At 43.4% G+C, this 9,895-nt stretch overlaps 1 non-coding gene across 1 annotated transcript; it reads right to left on the bottom strand.

Moving 5' to 3' along the window:
• Positions 1 to 1,975: 1,975 nt before the first annotated feature.
• On the bottom strand, positions 1,976 to 2,030 carry LOC111953119 (U7 small nuclear RNA). The gene has a single exon (XR_002875816.1). It is a non-coding gene; the product is annotated as a U7 small nuclear RNA (small nuclear RNA).
• Between the last annotated feature and the right edge of the window lie 7,865 nt (positions 2,031 to 9,895).

Consider the following 9,895-nt stretch of genomic DNA (forward strand, 5'->3'; position numbering starts at 1 on the left):
GAAGAGGGAGATCCTCAATTAGAGTCGCATGCAATGTATTAAAATCAAAACATATAGCACAATGTTTGTAGAATAACTAAAGTTACATAAATACTCTAATTTAAGCATATATACTCCCACTACTTCCAAAACTCCCACTACCTCCCCTACTCCAAAACATCCCACTACTCCCCACTACTCCAAAACATTCCCACTACTCCCCCAACTACACTCCCACTACTCCAAAACATCCACTACCCCACACTACTCCAAAACATCCCACTACCTCCCACTACTCCCACTACCAAAAACATCCCACTAACTCCCACTACTCCAAAAACATCCCACTACTCCCACTACTCCAAAACATCCACTACTCCCTACTCCCACTACCCAAAACATCCCAACTACTCCCACTACTCCAAAACATCCCACTACTCCCACTACTCCCACTACTACCCAAACATCCCACTACTCCCACTACTCCCACTACCCCAAAAACATCACACTACTCCACTACCCAAAACATCCCACTACTCCCACTACTCCCACTACTCCCAAAATCCCACTACTCCCCTACTCCAAAAACATCCCACTACTCCACTACCCCCACTACCCCAAAACATCCCACTACTCCACTACTCCCACTCCCCAAACATCCCACTACTCCCACTACTCCACACAAAACATCCCCACTACTCCCCACTACCCCCAAAACATCCCACTTACTCCCACTACTCCCACTACTCCAAAACATCCCACTACTCCCACTACTCCAAAACATCCCACTACTCCCACTACCCAAAACATCCCACTACTCCCACTACTCCCACTACCCAAAAACATCCCACACTCCCACTACCACAAAACATCCCACTTACACTCCCACTACTCCCACTACCCCAAAACATCCCACTACTCCCACTACTCCCACTACCCCAAAACATCCCACTACTCCCACTACCCCAAAACATCCCACTACTCCCACTACTCCCACTACCCCAAAACATCCCACTACTCCCACTACCCCAAAACATCCCACTACTCCCACTACTCCCANTCCCACTACTCCCACTACCCCAAAACATCCCACTACTCCCACTACTCCCATTACTCCCACTACTCCCACTATTCCCACGCGCACATTGATCAGTGAAGCTTCTAGTAACCTTGACTGGAGAAAAAGTCTGCAACTCTCTCGGAGGGGTGGCTCTTAATGAATACACAATACTTTGTCATATACATTACAAATGGCCATGTCGTGAACATGTCAACACACTGTTTCATAGGTTCACCTTACTTGGTTCCAAGTATACGATGTTAGTTGAGACAAATGGAGGCATAAAAGGTCATCATGACACTTATTAACATTCAATAGTCCAGGAGGGCTGAGAACACCTGTTGGACGTGACCATGTTGTTATTCATCAAGAGGATCTAGACTACAGGACAGCACCCAAGTATCACGAAATGGCACCTTCTCCTCTGGCTCCATTGCTACTCAAATGAGAAAACTGAGTGGATAAAAGACACCGGCTGCCTTTTAATTTATACACAGTGTTTAAACGTTATATAATTGGCAGATCACTGAACAGGTACTCAACATCCCAATTGTCATTTTATGATACAACAATTAGGTGGCTTCTTTGTGGAGCACAGAACACACTCAGACCGATACAAAAGGGTATGATTAGCAACAGATTGTTACTATAAACTGGTTACCAATGTAATTAGAAAAGTAAAAAATAAATGTTTTGTCATACCCGTGTCAGCCAATCAGCATTCAGGGCTTGAACCAATCCAGTTTATAATATGGTATGAATACTGTCGTAATACTACTATATAGGTATATATTATAGTATGTATAGGTATTATAGTATTCACTGAAGTGTACTTGCTGATTTTTCTGTATTTCATGTAGTATGTTTGCATGCTGTAGTATTTACAGTTTACTGTAGTAAAATTGTGTTTTGTTCTATTATTTTTTATATAAAAGGGTAGGCTTTCTCCTTGAGGAAACCTACTGGACAAATACCGAAAGAGCACACACCTATAACCTAGGTGAGATGGACTGGAGGCTGAACAGTCTGAAAAATTGTGTAAAATCATTTTTTAAAAGTTAGAACCTCTAGGTTCAGACTTGGCATGTAGGTTTCTCACTCATGGGTGGCACACATTTGGATATGGGGGAGCGGAATGGGTGGGGTATATGCAAACTAAATACTGTACTATTACTACACTGTAAACCCCAAGGCATTTTTAACTCAAATACTTCTAGTAAGTTGAACTCGAAGTCAATGAAAAGTCTTTATTACTTAAATGTTTATGTGGTACTGACTAAAAACTACATTAGAAGTCACACCAACTAAAATGTTTTAAGATTTGATAACAAATACAATTTTTTRCCCAAGATGCTCTCCTGCAGATTGATTTTAAAAAATCTGTGTATTTACATGTACATTGAGTGATTGATTGATTAATCTTATTTTACACAAAGATAAATAACATCGTTTTTTTCTAAACTAATACAATAATTTAGTTCCATTTTTTTGCACCCATTACTGAAATGGTTTTTCCAGTTTAAATGGGTTGAGTAATCGCCTCATACTTTACCCAAGCCTGGCAGTTATTATGAATACAGGTTGTGAGTGAATACAAATGTAAACTGTAGTGTAATTTAACTCTACTGGGATTCCAATAGGAATTACACATCACTTTGCAAGCCAGCATAACGTGACTTGTAAAATTCCCAGGTTTTCCKAAAATTCTGGCTGGAAGATTGCTGGAAAACTTTCAACCAGGATTTTTTGAAACTCAGGATTTAGAGAAAGTTTTGTGACATGGCCTGAAAGCCWTGAATACAACTAGGCCTCAAAATAAATCCTTATGCGATATCCAGTGTATTGTCATAACGAGTTTAATTAAAATGATAACATTTACTCAGGAATTCACTTGGCGATGGCCAAAAGATTGAAAAGGAAGGAATTCAATTCTGTCTCTAACAAATACAGCCGTGGGTGGTAACTCTACAATTCACTCGAAAAGGCAAGACACGCTGGGATATTATATTGGAGGCATGGCTTAGCGGTGGCATTACTCAAAACAGTAAAACTGATACAACTGAAATCTGTACCCCCTACAGCAGCGTTTCCCAAACCCGGTCCTCGGGACCCCAAAGGGTGCACCTTTTGGTTTTTCCCCTAACACTACCCAGCTGATTCAAATAATGAATGAATCATCAAGCTGTGTATTGTTAGGGCAAAAACATGCACCTCTTGGGGTCCCGAGGACCAAGTTTGGGGATACCCTGAATGTAAAGATTATCTACACACAAAAAGCTTATTTCTCTAAAATGCACAAATTTGTTAATATCCTTGATAGTGAGCATTTCTCCTTTGCCAAGATAATCCATCCACTTGACAGGTGTGGCATATCAAGAAACTGATTTAATAGCATGATTGTTACACAGGTGTACCTTGTGCTGGGGACAATAAAAGGCCACTCTAAAATGTGCAGTTTTATCAAACACAGCACAATACCACAAATGTCTCAAGTTTTGAGGGAGCGTTAATTTCTCTACCATAAGCCGCCTCCAATGTTAGTTTAGATCATTTGGCAATACGTCCAACCTGCCTAACCCACAGACCACAGGTAAACACGCCAGCCCAGAACCTCCATTTCCGGCCTCTTCAACTCCACTTCCTGCCAATATCTAGCAACTTTGCAAGATATGTAGGTGTTGCTGTAGGCCCTCCTTGGTTGAGGACAGCATTAACAAAAAATCTGAGCAAACTAGGATGCTATTTGGTGCTTAACAGAGAGTACACACTGGCAGAATACCTGACCAGTGTTACTGACCCAAAATTAAGGAAATATTTGACTACGTACAGACTCAGTGAGCATATCCTTGCTATTGAGAAAGGCAGCCGTAGCCATACCTGGCTCTCAAGAGAAGACAGGCTATGTGCACACTGCCCACAAKATTAGGTAGAAACTGAGCTGCACTTCCTAACCTCCTACCCAATGTATGACCATATTAAAGACACATATTTCTCTCAGATTACACAGATTCACAAAGAATTCAAAAACAAACCCAAATTTGATAAACTCCCATATCTACAGGGTGAAATACCACAGTGCGCCATCACAGCAGCAAGATTTGTGACCTGTTGCCYCAAGAAAAAGGCAACCAGTGAAGAACAAACACCATTGTAAATACAACCCATATTTATGTTTATTTATTTCCCTTTTGTACTTTAACTATTTGCCCATTGTTGCAACACTGTATATAGACGTAATATGACATTTGAAATGTCTTTATTCTTTTGGAAATTCTGTGAGTGTAATGTTTACTGTTAATTTTCATTGTTTATTTCAATTTAAGTTATCATCTACTTCACTTGCTTTGGCAATGTTAACATATGTTTCCCATTAAATTGAATTGAGAGAGGGGGGAGAGATTGTATTTTGGAATTTGTATTTATTAGCGATCCCCATTATCTGATGCCAAGGAAGCAGCTACTCTTCCTGGGGCCCAAAGACCACTACATATCTACAATACAAAATGTATAATACCACCAAATAATTTAAAATAAAGAAAGCAAGAAAGAGAGAGAGAGACTTATTATTTTCATATTGTAAATATCCAAAGTAAGCTTTGGCAGTATGTACATTGTTACATCATGCCAATAAAGCAAATTTAATTGAGAGAGAGAGACAGGAGAGAGAGAGGAGGAGACGAGAGAGACAGGAGAGAGAGAGAGGAGGAGACAGGAGAGAGGGAGATACAGGAAAGAGGGAGAAAGGATGGAGACAGAGAGCGAGAGAGTGAAAGAGAGGAAGGAGAGCGAGAGGGAGAGAGGAAGGAGAGAGAGAGGAAGGAGAAAGAGTGATAGAGAAAGGAGAGAGAGAAGGGAGAGAGAGAGAGAAAGGAGAGAAATATATATATATATTTTATATATATATTTTATATGTATATAAATATATATATTATTTTTTTCTATATGTATACTTTGACAATGTAAGTAATAATGAACTTGCCATGTCAATAAGGTTGAATTGAATTGAATTGAATTGAAAGGAGAGAAAGAGATGATCAACATGAGCTCCTGATGTATCTCAGATTTTCTTGTTTTTAGAACGAGTTAAACACTTGAATCGAAAAAGAATTCCAGACAAGAAGTGATGAACAACAACTCTATTCAATTAGAATAGAAAAAAAAGTAACTTCGCGCCTCAAGTTTTAAGAAGTTTTGACACTAGCTAGCTAGCTAGCAACACAACAAAAACAAAGCCAGCTGACTAACAAGCTAGACAGAAGAAGAAAAAAATCTATAACAAACCTAGCAAGGGGAGTTAATACAACTACATCAAATGACCAAACTGAGTAAACCAAAAAGGAGCACGGACTAACTTAAAAAATATCTCRGTTTTTTTGCTGGTTTTTGAACTAAATTAGAGCTAGCTAGCAACAGCAGCAGACAAATAAACCGGTTGCTATGGCAACGGGCCAGTAGAACAGAGCAGCAGCAACAGTAGTAGCAGAGCCCACAGGCACCATGTCCCCACTCCCCCTCAGCTCTGAATCCATTCTTTACCCTCCAGAGGCCCAAAATGACACTARGAGGAAAGCTTTTAAACAGAAACTACTAAAGGGGAGGCCAGAAACCCTTTTCGCAGACCTCTACAAAAATGGTGATGTGAGTAATCTTATCTTTCTCAATGACTAGCCAAATAAGTGGCACTCAGCAGTGTGCTCTCACTACCCATCCATAAAGAAAGAGGGAATCTGTAATGGGTGGAAGCTGAAAGTCTAAGAGACAGACGACCCTGACAGCACTACGATAACAATCAACCTCTACAAGACTGGGACTGTCATGGTGCAAGGTAATCTTAGGCTGTTTGAAACAGACTTTCAGACCATTTAAGAGAGAGCAGAGAAAGAAGGATACCACCAGTGACATGCCCTCCCACAAGACAAACTCCACCAGCACCAACCTCACCCCTACTATCCACCCCCAAAAAGGCACATCCAGCACCTCTCTTCCCACCATAGTGGAGGACACGCCCCAGGAGGAGAGCGACCCCCTCAGTGCAGAGCAGGCTCAGGCCCTCCTCACCACCATGGCTGCCATGAGGGACGAGTTCACCAGACTGGAGGGGGAGGTGGTCCTGCTCAGGGAGAGCAAACAGCAACCAGACAACCACACCTTAGAGGAGCTCCTAACCAAGGTGCGGACAGAGCAGGACAGCAGCCTTGCAACACAGCTGAAAGAGGTTCAGCAAGAGAGAGARGGACTCAAGAGAGAGRTGGCTGATCTAACAAAGGAGATGAGAGAGCTCCAAAAAGACAAGCAGAACAGTAATAACGATCTGACCACACTAAGAGAGGAGCTGCAGGAGAGAAAGAGAACAGAGGACAGGCTGCAGGAGAGAGAGAAAGGAGACAGGCTGCAGTAGAGAACAGGGACATCTGCGGGAGAAAGAGAACAGAGGACAAGGCTGCAGGAGAGAAAGAGAACAGAGGACAGGCTGCAGGAAGAGAAGAGGAACAGAGGACAGGCTGCAAGGGAGAGAAAGGGAACAGAGACAGGCTTGCAGGAGAGAAAGGAACAGAGGACAGGCGCAGGGAGAAAGAAACAGAGGACAGGCTGCAGGAGAGAAAGGGAACAGAGGACAGGCTGCAGGAGAGAAAGGAGAACAGAGGACAGGCTGCAGGAGAGAAGAGAAGACAGGCTGCAGGAGAGAAAGGGACACGGGACAGTGAGAAAGAGAACAGAGACAGCTGCAGGAGAGAAAGAGAACAGAGGACAGGCTGCAGGAGAGAAAGAGAAAGGACAGGCTGCAGGAGAGAAAGAGGAACAGAGGACAGGCTGCGTGCAGGAGAGAAAGAGGAACAGAGGACAGGCTGCAGGAGAGAGAGAGGACAGAGGACAGGAGGCTGAGGAAGAGAAAAGAGGACAGGCTGCAGGAGAGAAAGAAAGAGGACAGGCTGCAGGAGAGAAAAGAAAGAGGACAGGCTGCAGGAGAGAAAGAAAGAGGACAGGCTGAAGGAGAGAAAGAGGACAGGCTGCAGGAAGAGAAAGAGGAATGCTAGAGAGAGCAAGGACAGGCTGCAGGAGAAAAGAGAACAGAGGACAGGCTGCAGGAGAGAAAGAGGAAGAGGACAGGCTGGGCAGGGACAGGCTGCAGGAGAGAAAGAGAACAGAGGACAGGCTGCAGGAGAGAAAGAGAACAGAGGACAGGCTGCAGGAGAGAACGAGAACAGAGGACAGGCTGCAGGAGAGAAAGGTAAGAGGACAGGCTGCAGAAGCAGGTAMATCACCACTCTATGACCTGGCCTCACACAGCAGAGAAGCCCACCTCAACCAGCCAGACCTCCCCAGCCCTGCCTGCTGCTCACTTCCCCCCCAGCCCACAGAACAACCTCCCACTGACAGCGGCACCAGCACAGACCAGCCACAACCCAGCTCCAACACCCACCAGCCCCCCACTCTACCCCCTCCAGTCCAGAAGACACACTGGCTGACATCATCCTGTTGATGGACTGAAATGGAAAGTTTGTTCAGGAGAATAAACTTTTCCCTAGACATAAAAGGAGAAAGGTGTGTTGCCCAACAACGCAGAGTGCCATGGAGCTGCTTGATAAGGCCCAGCTCGTGTCCCCAAACCACATAATCATACACACCGGAAGCAACGACCTGCGTGCTCAGCAGGAGAGGGTGGCCACTTCACTATGGGGAGTGATTGAGAAGGCCTCCGCAATCTTCCCCAACTCAAGGATCGTGGTGTCAACCCTTCTACAGAGGAAGGACTTCCACCCTGCCACATTCCAAAGAATAAACGTCAGCATTGTGCCCTGCGACCCAATGTACACCTGGCCCACCATCCCACCCTCGATCTGAACTGTCTCCATGACTATGTTCACCTGTACAGGGAGACAGTCCCCATCCTGTCTCATTTTGACGGTCAAGAGCAGAAACCCAGACTTCCTGAAAGAAATTGATGATGTTGATATTGTAGTACTACAGGAAACATGGTGCAGAGGTGATGTTTCCACTGGCTGTCAGATAGGTTATAGGGAGATAATCCTACCATCCACTAAATTAAAAGGAATCACACAGGGCAGAGACTCAGGGGGAATGCTAATATGGTATAAATCTGAACTATTTAATTTGATCGAATTTATCAAAACAGGAGAGTTCTTTATCTGGTTAAAATCAACAAGGAGGCTAAACAGATAAAAACGTCTTCCTCTGTGCCACATACATTCCCCCCTCAGAGTCACCCTAATTCAATGAAGAGAGTTTCTCCATTCTAGAGGGGGAGATTAGTCACTTTCAGGCCCAAGGCAATGTACTGGTCTGTGGYGACCTGAATGCTAGAACAGCAGAAGAACCAGACACTATTAACAGTCATGGAGATAAACACCTACCAGGAAGCAACAACCTTTCCACACTTTCTCCTACAGCAATGAAGGTGTAAATTTGGCCGTTTGGAACAGAACCGTTATATTTGACAAATTAGCCTCCTTGGCTAATCTAAAGAAACATAAGAGCAAACCAAAAACATTAGATAATGAAAAATGGTTTGATAATGATTGTAAAAGGAGAAAGGTGTGTTGCCCAACAACGCAGAGTGCCAGAAGCTGCTTGATAAGGCCCAGCTCGTGTCCCAAACCACAAAATCATACACACCGGAAGCAACGACCTGCGTGCTCAGCAGGAGAGGGTGGCCACTTCACTATGGGGAGTGATGAGAAGGCCTCCGCAATCTTCCCCAACTCAAGGATCGTGGTGTCAACCCTTCTACAGAGGAAAGGACTTCCACCCTGCCACATTCCAAAGATAAAAACGTCAGCATTGGTCCCTGCGACCCAATGTACACCTGGCCCACCATCCCACCCTCGATCTGAACTGTCTCCATGCCTATGTTCACCTGTACAGGGAGACAGTCCCCATCCTGTCTCATTTTGGACGGTCAAGAGCAGAAACCCAGACTTCCTGAAAGAAATTGATGATGTTGATATTGTAGTACACAGGAAACATGGTGCAGAGGTGATGTTTCCACTGGCTGTCAGATAGGTTATAGGGAGATAATCCTACCATCCACTAAATTAAAAGGAATCACACAGGGCAGAGACTCAGGGGGAATGCTATATGGTAATCTGAACTATTTAATTTGATCGAATTTATCAAAACAGGAGATGTCTTTATCTGGTTAAATCAACACAGGAGGCTAAACAGATAAAAAACGTCTTCCTCTGTGCCACATACATCCCCCTCAGAGTCACCCTAATTCAATGAAGAGAGTTTCTCCATTCTAGAGGGGGAGATTAGTCACTTTCAGGCCCAAGGCAATGTACTGGTCTGTGGAGACCTGAATGCTAGAACGCGCAGAAGAACCAGACACTATTAACAGTCATGGAGATACACCTACCAGGAAGCAACAACCTTTCCACACTTTCTCCTACAGCAATGAAGGTGTAAATTTGGCCGTTTGGAACAGAACCGTTATATTTGACAAATTAGCCTCCTTGGCTAATAAAGAAACATAAGAGCAAACCAAAAACATTAGATAATGAAAAATGGTTTGATAATGATTGGAGAAATCTAAGAAAGTAATTGAGAAATATATCTAATCAAAAACACAGAGAACCAGACCAACAATATACGCCTTCAATATGGGGAAAACTGAAATCAATACAAACACACCCTAAGAACAAAAAAAAAAAACACATCAGAAATCAGCTGGATGGAATTGAGGAATCCGTAGAACCAAACCACTTCTGGGAGAATTGGAATAACTTCAACAAACCTCATCAGGAGGAATTGGCTTTCCAAAATGGGAATATGTGGAGAAATCACTTTGCAAACCTCTACAGCAATATAAAAAGAGCCCAGAACAAAAGATATAGA

This window comes from Salvelinus sp. IW2-2015, linkage group LG26 (genome assembly GCF_002910315.2).
Source record: "Salvelinus sp. IW2-2015 linkage group LG26, ASM291031v2, whole genome shotgun sequence".
Lineage (NCBI taxonomy): Eukaryota > Metazoa > Chordata > Actinopteri > Salmoniformes > Salmonidae > Salvelinus > Salvelinus sp. IW2-2015.